Raw genomic sequence first — 12,193 nt, 5'->3', positions numbered from 1 at the left:
ATGATTTAAAAAAAATTTAAAAACCTACTTTTTTGAATTAGCATTTAAATAAGTATTTATATGAACGTCTATCAGTCCATATGATTAGAGCAGTATAGGTAGTATATTTTTACTGATATACATATTTTTATAGATTTCCGTATACATATACATTTTTTACCTTATTGTAAGCACATTGAGATTTTTAAATGCGCGTATAAGAACTTTCTTTATTATTCTTATTATTATCGATGTCCTGAATTTTTCAGACTTCTCTATGCAATTGCAAAAATTGCTCCCAAAACTGCGAAGATCATAGCTTCACTTGACTACCACATTGTGTTGCCTTATGTCTTGCCACGAATGTCCTCTTTAGCAAAATCTGGGATAATTTCATCTCCGGCTAGCTTTTTTTGTGGAGAAGCAGACGAATCTCTTGAACGTATTATCGTAACTTGCCATTACTCCAAGAAATTCTGGGCAGAAGTTATAAAATGGATGGGCAACCTAGATATTGAAATTGAACCTCTTTCTAATAAACACAATGTTTGGTGTAATGGATTGTAAAAGAGATTTATTTGTAAACCATATTCTGTTGATTGCGAAAAAATATATTCATTCCTGTAGATGTAATAAAACCAAACCATCCTTTATAGTATTAAACGTTAGGATTAAGATGATTTACCGACTTGAAATGATGATCGCCAAATCTTGTAACAAGTTGCACATCCATCTTGAAAAATGGGGCAAGTATAGTGAAAACTAATGCAACAATAATCTTGTACTGCGCTGGTCATTATTGTTACGAGTTCGAATATTTTAAGGAAAGGTAGTTTGCAGACTAAACTGAACGCAGGGTTGCCGGAACAACAAGAAGATTTATTCCAAAATGAATGTAGTTTCCACGAAGTAAAACTCTGAACAACACGTACTCGACAAACTTACACGGCCTCCGCCAACTTGAATAAACACTGCTTCTGTCACACTTGACTAAACACGGCTAATGCCAACTCTCTTCGCTTGTGAAAAACTTTGCTAGGACTCGTCTATTTATATACTCTCACAATAAGCTTCTAGAACTTTCTAAAATAGTAATCAATCTAATTATAGAAAGATTACAAAGTACACCGATTTAGAAACGCTTATGCACGAACCTAAAAATAAACAAACTGCGAACTCTCGCGAAGCTTCTAGGAAGTAACGCTTGTCACGCAATGCTATTTTTCGTAACAATTATTATGTTAAAACGACAGTGTGTGTCTAATATATGTAAAGAGATCCACTGTGTATTATATGTGTATGTATTTGTAAGTGAGTTGTAAGTAACTTTTACGATGAAATTAAAATAAAATAAAAATGACAGAAGGCCGAGCACCTCCTCAGTTGTTATGAAAAAAGAAATGTAGCAAGGACTTTCTGAGCCTTCTACTTCAGGGATAGTGTTACCAGCCACATTGGTTTGTTGAACATCCTATGAAGGATTCTCCATCCTTACCATTAATGACTGGAAATAATTTCGTATCCTTTTTGACTCTAAAAATGTGGTTTAAATATCATTTCATGTTACCATAAACTTTTGATAGCATTTATTTTAAAAAGTGATCCTTATAACCAAGACAAGTGGGCAACGGTGGCTGTGACGTTATTTTTGTGACTTATAGCAAAGCTCTGCACGCCAAGCACCATAGTTAAGAAGATATGGTAACCCATTGATGCAAGAAATTTTGGATTTAGCTATGACTTCATTGACCATCTGTACCTCCGTACGTACATCCACCCTTCCCTGGTATGACAATGTGCACAACTAATTAATTTACAGCATGCATCTTGGCTAATTGACACCTTTCAAAACGAGGTATCCACTGACCATATAGTAGGCTCAAGTTTAGAGCTCATGGACATCAGCTGTTTTTTTGAGTTGACTGCTGACCAGGTAATGGTCTCGATTGGATCGCAGACTCAAGCAAGGTTAACCTAAACCAAAAGGAGGCTTCATTTTTCATGCTTTTTGCGGCATGGCACAGCTACATGGCCATGCTATGTGAACTATAGCTGTCACAGTTGTCGCTTGTTGTGTTTAGGTGGAAAGCAGTTTGGAAAATATTTTTTTCTGCAGTTTTTGTCAGTCTTAATCCAAAACAGGTTTGACATAGCTGTGGTCACTACCAAACTGGTGGCTACGCAGTTATTCAAGTCAAGGAAGAGCATCACAATAAAGGAGATTAAATTTAAATATGGTGATGAGCAATAGGGTAACTTGAAGAGAACGAGGGATGAAATTTGAGAAATTTAAGCGAAGAAAGCGTTGAGAGAAGCCGAGAAAATTTTGATGAAGAACAACTCAATAGAGCGAGAGACAAAACACTTATTTGCAATGGTTAGCTTTCAGGTGATGTTTTTCCTCCTTAATGCATTCACCGCTGCAAATCTGTTTGCAAATCCGTGTTGACAGAGATTCTGACATATTTCAACAATCACACACCACATCGCCATTGAAGCCCACAGCAGACATCATTGGCGAGTTTTCTCGTAATCATTGTCTATTTCGTCAGACATAATGTAACCAAACTCTCAATGCCCTAAAATTCTTTTATTTGATTGCAGTACATTTACGTGCAACAAAAAAATGCACTTGTAAGCAATGTTTGGGCAGATAAGACTTAACAAAACGGTTTGAGAGGCTCAAACCTGCGATTTACAGCAAAATCTCCAACAGTGCAATTGAGTTATAACAATTGTTTGTCTTGTTTGTCACACGGTTTTGTGGTCGGCTGTGGTTGCTTATTTTGAAACTGAATTCATCCTTTTTGTGGAAACTGTTTCGACTTGTTGGCTTTTTATGTGAAATGGATGTCTTAGTACTGTGGACATTGTAGTATGTCAACAGCTTTATCTAAGACCATGTTGACAAACCCTGGTTAAATGTAATGCCTACTTACAGTTTCAGTTTCAAACACTAATTTCCTAGCTTGCCCACCTAAAGGTGTTACAGATTACATGGTGGGCACAAGTGCACTCAAAATCGCTCTCGGCGCACGTGACTGGTCGCGATATTGGACCGTGTTTTTTTTTTGGAGACCTGGGTAGTAATTAAAAGGGTATTTTTAGACCTTCCCAGGACTCCCCATGTGTGTGGTAGTTGAGATTGAAGAAGCCATCTTGATAGATCAATTTCTGCTGTTTGCGGTAAGTAGTTTTGTTTTTTTTGGACATCCTAGTCATACTCTAAGGCTGCCTTTTCACATCTTAACTTCGAGTTGTTACACTGTATTCTTTTCCTTCATTCATTTTCTTAGTTTTGCTTTTGTAGCTTTCACAGAATGTCAATGTTTCTTGTTTTTCAAAAAACAACTTTGCACGGCTATTTTCCTCCATAAATCTTACTGTAATTTCCAGTTGACAGTAAAATGTTATTGTTGTAGTTCAACTGAATTGCACTTTCGCATGATCGCACTCACTTCCGCTTTTTTTTTTTGCTTACCACATTTGGGTCGTGAAAAAGTTCTGGAAGACGATGATGAGTTTGAAAATAACGAAATAGAAGATGCCTTCGAGAGCAACAATTTCTTAGTAGAAACTCTCAAAAAATCCCTACAAAGACTCGGAAAGGATCTTGTAAATGGCGAATGTTTTCTCAATGCAAGTGTGGAAATGTTGGGTCCACTTTACTACCTGATTCGAAACCACGCTCAATCTCTTCAAAGACTTGGAAAGGACCTTAGATATTTAGAGCGATGCTCATTTTGGTGTCTTTCTATGTCCACTGAGAACCATGGCAGAATGAAGCCCAAGGATGGCTATTGTTTTTCCTGTTAAATTTATTCTACAAACATTTGCCATTTAGCTGAAAAAATACTAGGTACCTATTAGGAGTGAATAGATTTGATCTAGGTCACAAAACAACAATCAGTAGCATTTAGGGGGCGGTTTCATTCAAGAGTTTTGCATACAAAATACATTACACATACCTATTATTGTTAAGTGCATTGCACAGGGGGTGGGGGTGCCTTAACCTGGGGCATTTCTGGATGGTCAGAACAGACAGTAACTATAAGCAAAATTTTGTTCCAACAGTCGCCACTATGAGCTGATAAGTTTCGTCAAATGCCCAACCTATGTTTGCCTTACTCCCTCCCCCACTGCAGCTTGACATATTCAATGCTGGAATTAAAAAACATACAAACAAACAAACTGGTTCCATTTTTGAAATGTCAATTGTGCTGAGGGAAGCCATGAGTGCTCCATTCCCCAAAGTAGTAAGAAATGACAAATTGGACTTTAGTAGTTTTGTACATAAAGGCCATGTCCTTTTCTTTAGAGGCGAGGACTGAAACTTTGCAGCCACACTTTTTCCCAGTCAAGGTTCGTTTGAAATAGGACACCACCTCTGTCTTGCTCTTCCCAGAAAGTATCGAAAAAAGCTGCTTGACTGGGCATAGGGCAGTAAAGGACACAACTTCTGCCTTCTTGTTCCTTCCAAAGCTTACAAACGGTTTGCAAAAACCATCTATACCTTTCATCATCCTCAGCAGGATGCTAAAAATCCCATAGGAAATGTCACGAGTGATTTCCGTGCAAAAAAGGGTTTCTCACCCGGCGTCTTCCTGCTAGCTTCGATTCAGTATAAAAAATAGTATACAGGGTAGCTATTCAACATTTTGACGGCGTGTGTTATCCCAGGAACATCGTTTCAAGTCAAGTTGTAAAGCGGAACCAACATTTCCACACTTGCATTGACATAACATTCGCCATTTACCTGGTCCTTTCCAAGTCCTTGTAGGGATTGTTTGAGCGTTTCTGCTAAGAAATTGTTGTTATGAAATGCATCATCTTATCTTTATTCACTCTCCAGCTCATCATCGTCTTCCAGAACTTTTTAACGAGCTTCCTTGGCTCTTACCGAAGCGGCCATTGTTTTACAATTTGTGGCATTAGCGCGGGAAACCGCTGAACACAATGAATGGCGAACTTGAGTGATTTTTAGTGCTCTTGTGCCCACCATGTTAACATTTCATTTCATATGTGTATATGATTTTCACATTCGCTCACTTGGGTGGTTGGTTAGCTGCATCTGCACGATGAAGTTATCAGCTATGCTCTCAGTCGTTATTTGACTCTGTAGCTGCATGATGCAGCTTGAGTCCAAGACCCACATTTCACCCTTGAGTTTCCGGTAGCTCAATGGTTAGAGCATCCAACTAGATCACGGAGGGTCATGGGTTTGAATCCTATTTGGGGCTTGGATTTTGCCAAGTTCCCAATGGATTCTATTAACATTTCATTTTATATTTGTATATATCATTCTCACATCCACCCACAAAGACTATCCATTAAGCTTGATTTCTGTCATTTCTGTACTGCATAAATTAAAATGTCATCTGAGCACACAACAAACTTCACAGTTAAGTTATCTCAGTGTGCACAACATGTGTCAAATTGTGTAATGAAAGATTTAGGATTACATTTCAGGATAAAAAGGAGGGATATTTAAAACATGACCTTTTGGTAACAACATGAAATCATTGTCACAAGTGAAAGAATTTGATAATGGTGACATGTCGCTAAAACAACATGTTATATAATTTTGCTGCTTTTTACCCTCAAATTGTGTAAAGCAGCCAAATTCCATGTGTGTCGAAGATTGTGAGGAGTTTAGTACATTTCCTTGACACCAATATTACCTCTAAGATTTTTTTCAAATGCATATTAAGCAAATGTCAGTGAAATGACTTCAATTATACTGTATCATGTAGATGTAGATGAAATACAGCTCATGCAATGACTCGGAGAAAATTCGTAATTCAATATACATTGGACAAGTGTAAGCGCGAACAACAGTTATAGAACATCAGTGGCTTCATAGCTCAGTTGGTTAGACCGTCGCACCGGAATCGCGAGGTCACAGGTTCAAGCCCCGTTGGAGTCCTGAACTTTTCAGGCTTCTCTACGCAATTGCAAAAATTGCGCTCATAACTGCGAAGATCATAGCTTCACTTGAGTTCACTTCAGTTATAGAACTGTTGCGGTTTTGACATTTGTCAAAAATGTCATACAGCAAACTACCTTTATGTGTCGTGACAATGTGTTTTCCTTTAACACATACAGCTGACATTTCAAGTGGGCTTTCAGAAACTCCCAGCAGAGCCGTTTCAGCGGCTAAAAATGTGTCCTTCCAAAGTGTCCAATCGTGGTTGATGGTATTATTATCCTGGACGACATTAGATAGGTTCACGGATTGGAGGGCAGATCGAAGTCCTTCAAAGTCTCCTCTTCGGTAGTCGTAGACTGATCTTGTAGGTGATTTTGTTTTTTAACAGAGGCCTTAAGAGAAAAAGTTACAACGGAGTGGTCCGTAAAAAAGGCCAACCTGATCCAGGTGTAGAACAGCTCCCAGTTCAACAATATCCGGAACATTTGTTAGAACAAGAGAGGAAATAATCACCTAGTATTAAATGGAATTTAAGTTCAGCAGCACCTCTGGTTCTTTCAGGGTTGTCCCATGAGATCTTAGGGAAATTAAAGTCACTACAAATTAGAATGTTGCTGAAGCAGTCACAAACTTGAGAAACCGTTGAATTTAATTTTTTCAGCCAAGTACCATCGGAATTAGGTGGTCTATAGCAGCAGCACAGGCAAATATTAATGTTGCAGCATGTTGTAACTTCAGCAAAACAGATCTCGATGTCAGTTTCAATAAATACTTCCCTTGCCGATTTGAATGAACTTGACTTGATAGCTAATAACACGCCGCCACTGTGTGTATCTCTGTCATTCCGTACAATAAAGTAGTCTTCAGGAAGGATTTCTGAATTAAGCACATCGTTAGAAAGCCAAGTCTCGCTTACAAATATTTTACCAGACCCTTCAGCATAAGCTAGTTCCTGCTGGAATCTTGAGAGATTGCACTCAAAACAATCCATTGTTTTGTGCCAGCTTTTGATACTCCGAGCGTTAGAAAGTAGGCAATTCAAAGTTGAACGTTTTCGATCCAGATAACGGCCTTGAAATGGACCAGGATGTGTAGAGATGTCTCCACATAACAGCAGTCGACCAATAACAAAACCACTGCAATCGTCATATTTACGGGTAGATAATAGTGATGTTGTGATAGAAGCTGTATTATCTCGACCACGGTGACTCCATTTAGGTCCATGCAGAGGCTTAAAATAACGCCAGCCAAGGGATGAACAAAAGAATGTGAATGAAAAGGGGAGTTTTAATTCGCCGAATTTTGAACTTGCAGACTGTGACGTAATGTATTGTATTGTTTACTTTGTTTGGTGTACAAAATGGTAAATCTGGGAAATATTTGCTCGGAAACCAAAGCTTTGGTAAGATTTCTTCGGCAGGAAGGTGATTTAACTATGAAGGAAATAGTTCATTGGTGTGGTACATCGTGGGCGTCCGTTTATCGTTGTTTAAAGAAGTGCAATTCAGATGAGAATACAACTGCAAAGTTACGTGGGAGGCCTCCACTGATTAATGAACGTGAAGAAAGAATTATTGAACAGAATTGTTTTGTGCCAGCTTTTGATACTCCGAGCGTTAGAAACTAGGCAATTCAAAGTTGAACGTTTTTGATCCAGATTACGGCCTTGAAATGGACCAGGATGTGTAGAGAGGTCTCCACATAACAGCAGTAGACCGATAATGAAACCACTGCAATCGTCATATTTACGGGTAGATAATAGTGATGTCGTGAGAGAAGCTGTATTATCTCGACCACGGTGACTCCATTTAGGTCCATGCAGAGGCTTAAAAGAACGCCAGCCAAGGGATGCAAAACTTACCGGAGAAGATGCAAAGTTTACATGAAAAAAGGTAGTAACGCCAGGTGATTGAGAGCGAAAGCAGTTAGCTAAGGAGAACGATAATACTAGAGAGAGTAAAACGACAAGACCGTCACGCCTGACCGCCATTGCATTGCATAAAGGGTGCTAGTAAGACCAAACTAATTAATTGCTAGTTACCAACACCATGTTCATGCATACCCATACAGTAAATATTAAAAGTTTACATTCAACAAATGTTGTTCCACCTGGGTGTCCTCCAGCATAGTCTTTTGGCTAAAAATGGCAGATTGTTACCACTCGAGGGGACGTAGGCCACCATATGTGACCATCCACGGGAAAACCAACAAAAAGGTGATGACACGGGCACGCGTGCATGACACAGCACGCTGAGCGTGACATACAACACGCCATATGCGCATATTTAATGAGTAGCACAATAGATGTCACGGTGGCTTTTGTTGTGCACACTGAGACACTCCAAACCTTTTGTTTAGCGTGGCGTGTTGCGTGTCAGATGCGTGCCAAAACAGGCACCGTAAAATTGCAAAAGTAATGCAAACGAAATTCGTCGAAATTCGTCCTTTGTTCTCGCGAATTTTCCACGAAAAGTCATCGAATTTTCGAACGATTTTTCGTAGGTTTGAAGCGAAAAATTCACGATCTTTGTCGAAAATTCGAGATAGCGAAATTCGAAGTAGCGAATTTTCGAGGTAACCAAACGAAAATTCGAGATAACAAAATTTGAAGCAGCGAATTTTTGTGACATGAATCGGCGGCCGCCATCAACAACATCGCTAAACAAGCGTATGTACGCGTAAATAAACGCGTTAAGGTTAGCGTAAATAAAGTCGTATCGAAAATAGATTCAGTGATCCGATAGTTTAATCGGCTATTTCCAACGAAAAAAAAAAAAGATTGCCTCACGAACAAGAGTTTGTTGCAGAGCTTACACATTGTGAAATGACGGCAGAAAAGAATCATCGCTGCAAATTCTTGTCCAGAAAATACGTGGGAATGCTCGAGAACAGCAAATAAAGAGTGAAATTTCGCTCAATTTTTTAAGGTCATTTATCGAACAGAGCAATTTTTCGCACGAAAATTCGAAGGGAATTTTCGTTCGAAAATTCGCGTAGTTGGAAACAATAGGCCTTGAGAATTATCATGACTTTTCGTTGAAAATTCGCTTCCATCGAAAATTCGATATTTTTTCGTCAAAAAGCCAGGAAAAGCCGCGAATTTCGGCGAAATACGTTTCCATTACTTTTGCACAATACTGTATTCTGCGGGATTTTCAGCTATTTCCGCAGGTAAGTGGGCCCTCACTCGGCTTTGGGAGTAGCGTGTTTATATACTTGGTTTTTTAGCGAGCGTTTTGGCGCAGCTGTCGTGCAATTTCAGTCACTCTGTGTCTTTTTACGCGGTGCTCGATTTTACTTTTACTGACACGCTCTTTTGTTTGGTATAACACGCTCTATTGTTTACAACTTGTCATATCAGACACAAGAAAATTTTAATGAGGCGTGCATTACGACACGGCACTCCCGTGTTAAAGAAAATTTCTTTTGTCTAGCGTGCTAAAATAGCGTGCCCGTGTCATCACCTTTTTGTTGGTTTTCCCGTGGACGGTCACATATATCAAATTTAACCTCACCATGTGTGGATTTCAAAATATATATGATGGAAATGTAGAGTAGCTTAAGGGAGTCAAATGACCTTGAATTTTGCATAATTAGCATAAACCAATAATATACTAAAATGCAGCTTTAGCAAGTAATTTTGTAGATTCGGCATAGATACGATATAATGTCTGCCAGTGACTTCACTTTTGGCCGCAGTAAAACCCTCGATTTTTGTCTATTTTTCCTATTATGTGATTCAAAACTATATTTTATACTATATGAAAAACGATAAAATATAACATAATTGTGTTATATTAGATGCATGCTTTATCATCAAGCGATTTATAACCGGTACTGTCTCATGTGGCATTGCTCTTGCTAAAACATTGTGCATACATGTACAAGGAAGCCATCTTGTTTTTGTGGTAAGTACAGTTCTCAAAGATGTGAACAAATATGGATTCAAGCATACCTTGTAAAAGACAAAGAACTAAGCCTTATGGCATAATACATTGTACTGATGATAACACAAAATTAATCAGTCCAAATTCTCTTGACTCGTGGAAACGATGCCAAAAGCTACAACCAGTTGCAAAAATGTTGAGACACTCTCAAGGAAAATAAGCTGCTTATAAAATCTCTATGAGATATAAGACATATCGCCCCCCTCTCCCCTATTCAAATTTGTTGCCTAACTTTCAAGTGTGGTCTTGCAGTGATACCATCTTTGATGAGGAGGGGATACGGAATGCATTATTACATCCCAAATGACATGTAGGGTCTCAACTATTTTTGCAACTCGTCTAATTAAGGTATGGAAGTCAATGTGATTTTCTATGAAAGCAGCTATCGATTTCATTTTGAACACCTTCATTTGCTTATTATAGTCCTCAACAGTTTGGCTTTGCAGAACGAAAGAATGTGAATGAAAAGGGGAGTTCCGATTCGTCGAATTTTGAACTTGCAGACTGTGACGTAATGTATTGTATTGTTTACTTTGCTTGGTGTACAAAATGGTTTATCGGGGAAATATTTGCAGAAAGGTGATTTAACGTTGAAGGAAATAGTTCATCGGTGTGGTATATGGTGGGCGTCCGTTTATCGTTGTTTAAAGAAGTGCAATTCAGATAAGAATACAACTGCAAAGTTACGTGGGAGACCTCCACTGATTAGTGAACGTGAAGAAAGAATTATTGAACGGAATGTAAAAAGGCTCCGCAGGGAAGAAGGAAATATTTCGTGCCACCGAATAAGAGCTGAGTCGGGGCTACATCATGTGTCATTGTCAACAGTGAATAGAGCATTAAAGAGAATGGGATATGGCTTCATGGAGGCTCGGAAAAAAAGGTATCTTAACGGGGAAAGATTACAAAGAGCGTCTACAGTTTGCCCGTATGGTTAAAAGTATGTACTCGCAAGATTTTTTCACGAATGATATTTCTTTTTATCTCGATGGGGTCAGTTTTTGAGGCAAGAGCCCTGCAAGGGAAAGGTTGGCAGAAGCGCAATGAGGGCTTGTCGTTCCGGCGGTAGAGTTGTGAAAATAATTGTGGCAATCTCATATAGAAAGGGAGTCATTTATTGTGAACAGTATGACAAACTGGATGGGAATTATTTGAGAACTTTGTGTGTAGAAATGTTCCGAAGGAGCGGTAAGCATGCTTCAAAGTTATTTATACAAGATAATTGCCCCGTTTTGAAATGTGCGCAAGCACAAAAAGCTATGCAAGATGTTGACGGGCTGTTATTTGCTATTCCTAAGCGTAGTCCTGATGTAAATCCTATTGAGAACATTTTTAATCTAGTAAAATGCGAGTTAAAGAGACAGGCCATTAACATTAAATATCACATCTGAGACATTTCAAGAGTTTAAACAACAAGTGAAAACAACACTATACTCAATGAGAAGCGATATTGTTGACAATATTATCGCGTCAATGTATAAGCGTATGCATTTGATTTTACAGAATAGAGGTTGTCGTACCAAATACTAAAGAAATAACTTCTTTGGATATAATAAGGCTGCTAAATTTAAGTGACAGAAGTATTGCCCTTGCCATGTAACGGAACACTGAACAGTCAGTATTTTGAAACTTGGTTATGTGACATTTCAAAATAGCGTTACTCTTGCAACACGTCTGTACAACAAAAACAGTTGGACTACTCATTTCTTTTCAACCCTGTAAAGTGATAAATACCAAGCAGTCAAAGTCAACACAAAATAGAAGCCTTCTTTCTTTTCTCTTTGAATTTCGCACGGTCTACCATTTTAGCATGGAATATGATATCTTATCTAACTTTACTTCAATCCCATGGTAGACTGTGGTAGACCGTGTAGATGTTTCACACAAGCAGTTCTTTGTTGAAATTTGAACCCTCTAGAATCAGTGTAATACGAAGGATGCGAAGCATTTGGGGCACTTTGGGATTTCCTTTTGTACATTCTGTTCAATTTGGACATTAAAATGAAAAATCTTCCACCTAACAGACATCATGTCTGTCTCGCGCTGATCGATGATACCGTTTTTGATGTAAATAAATGGCCGTTTACCCATACAAAAAATAGGAGTGTCTCTTTGAAAGACTATATCTTTCGCAAAATGTGTTTTAGGTGCCAGGAGATGCACCATCTGTCTTTCAAGCATAAGAAGAAAGTCATGCCACTGAATAATCTGCTGGGACCAGCGAAAATCGATCAAGAAAATACATTCAGCATCTTCCACTCCAACCCAAGCAAAAGAAGTAGAAGCAGGGTTACAAAACGTTTCTTGTCAGAGGGTTGAGTACAAATGTCTTTCCTGA

The sequence above is a fragment of the Montipora foliosa genome, chromosome 5 (genome assembly GCF_036669935.1).
Source record: "Montipora foliosa isolate CH-2021 chromosome 5, ASM3666993v2, whole genome shotgun sequence".
Taxonomy (NCBI): domain Eukaryota; kingdom Metazoa; phylum Cnidaria; class Anthozoa; order Scleractinia; family Acroporidae; genus Montipora; species Montipora foliosa.
This window is presented reverse-complemented; position numbering follows the sequence as displayed.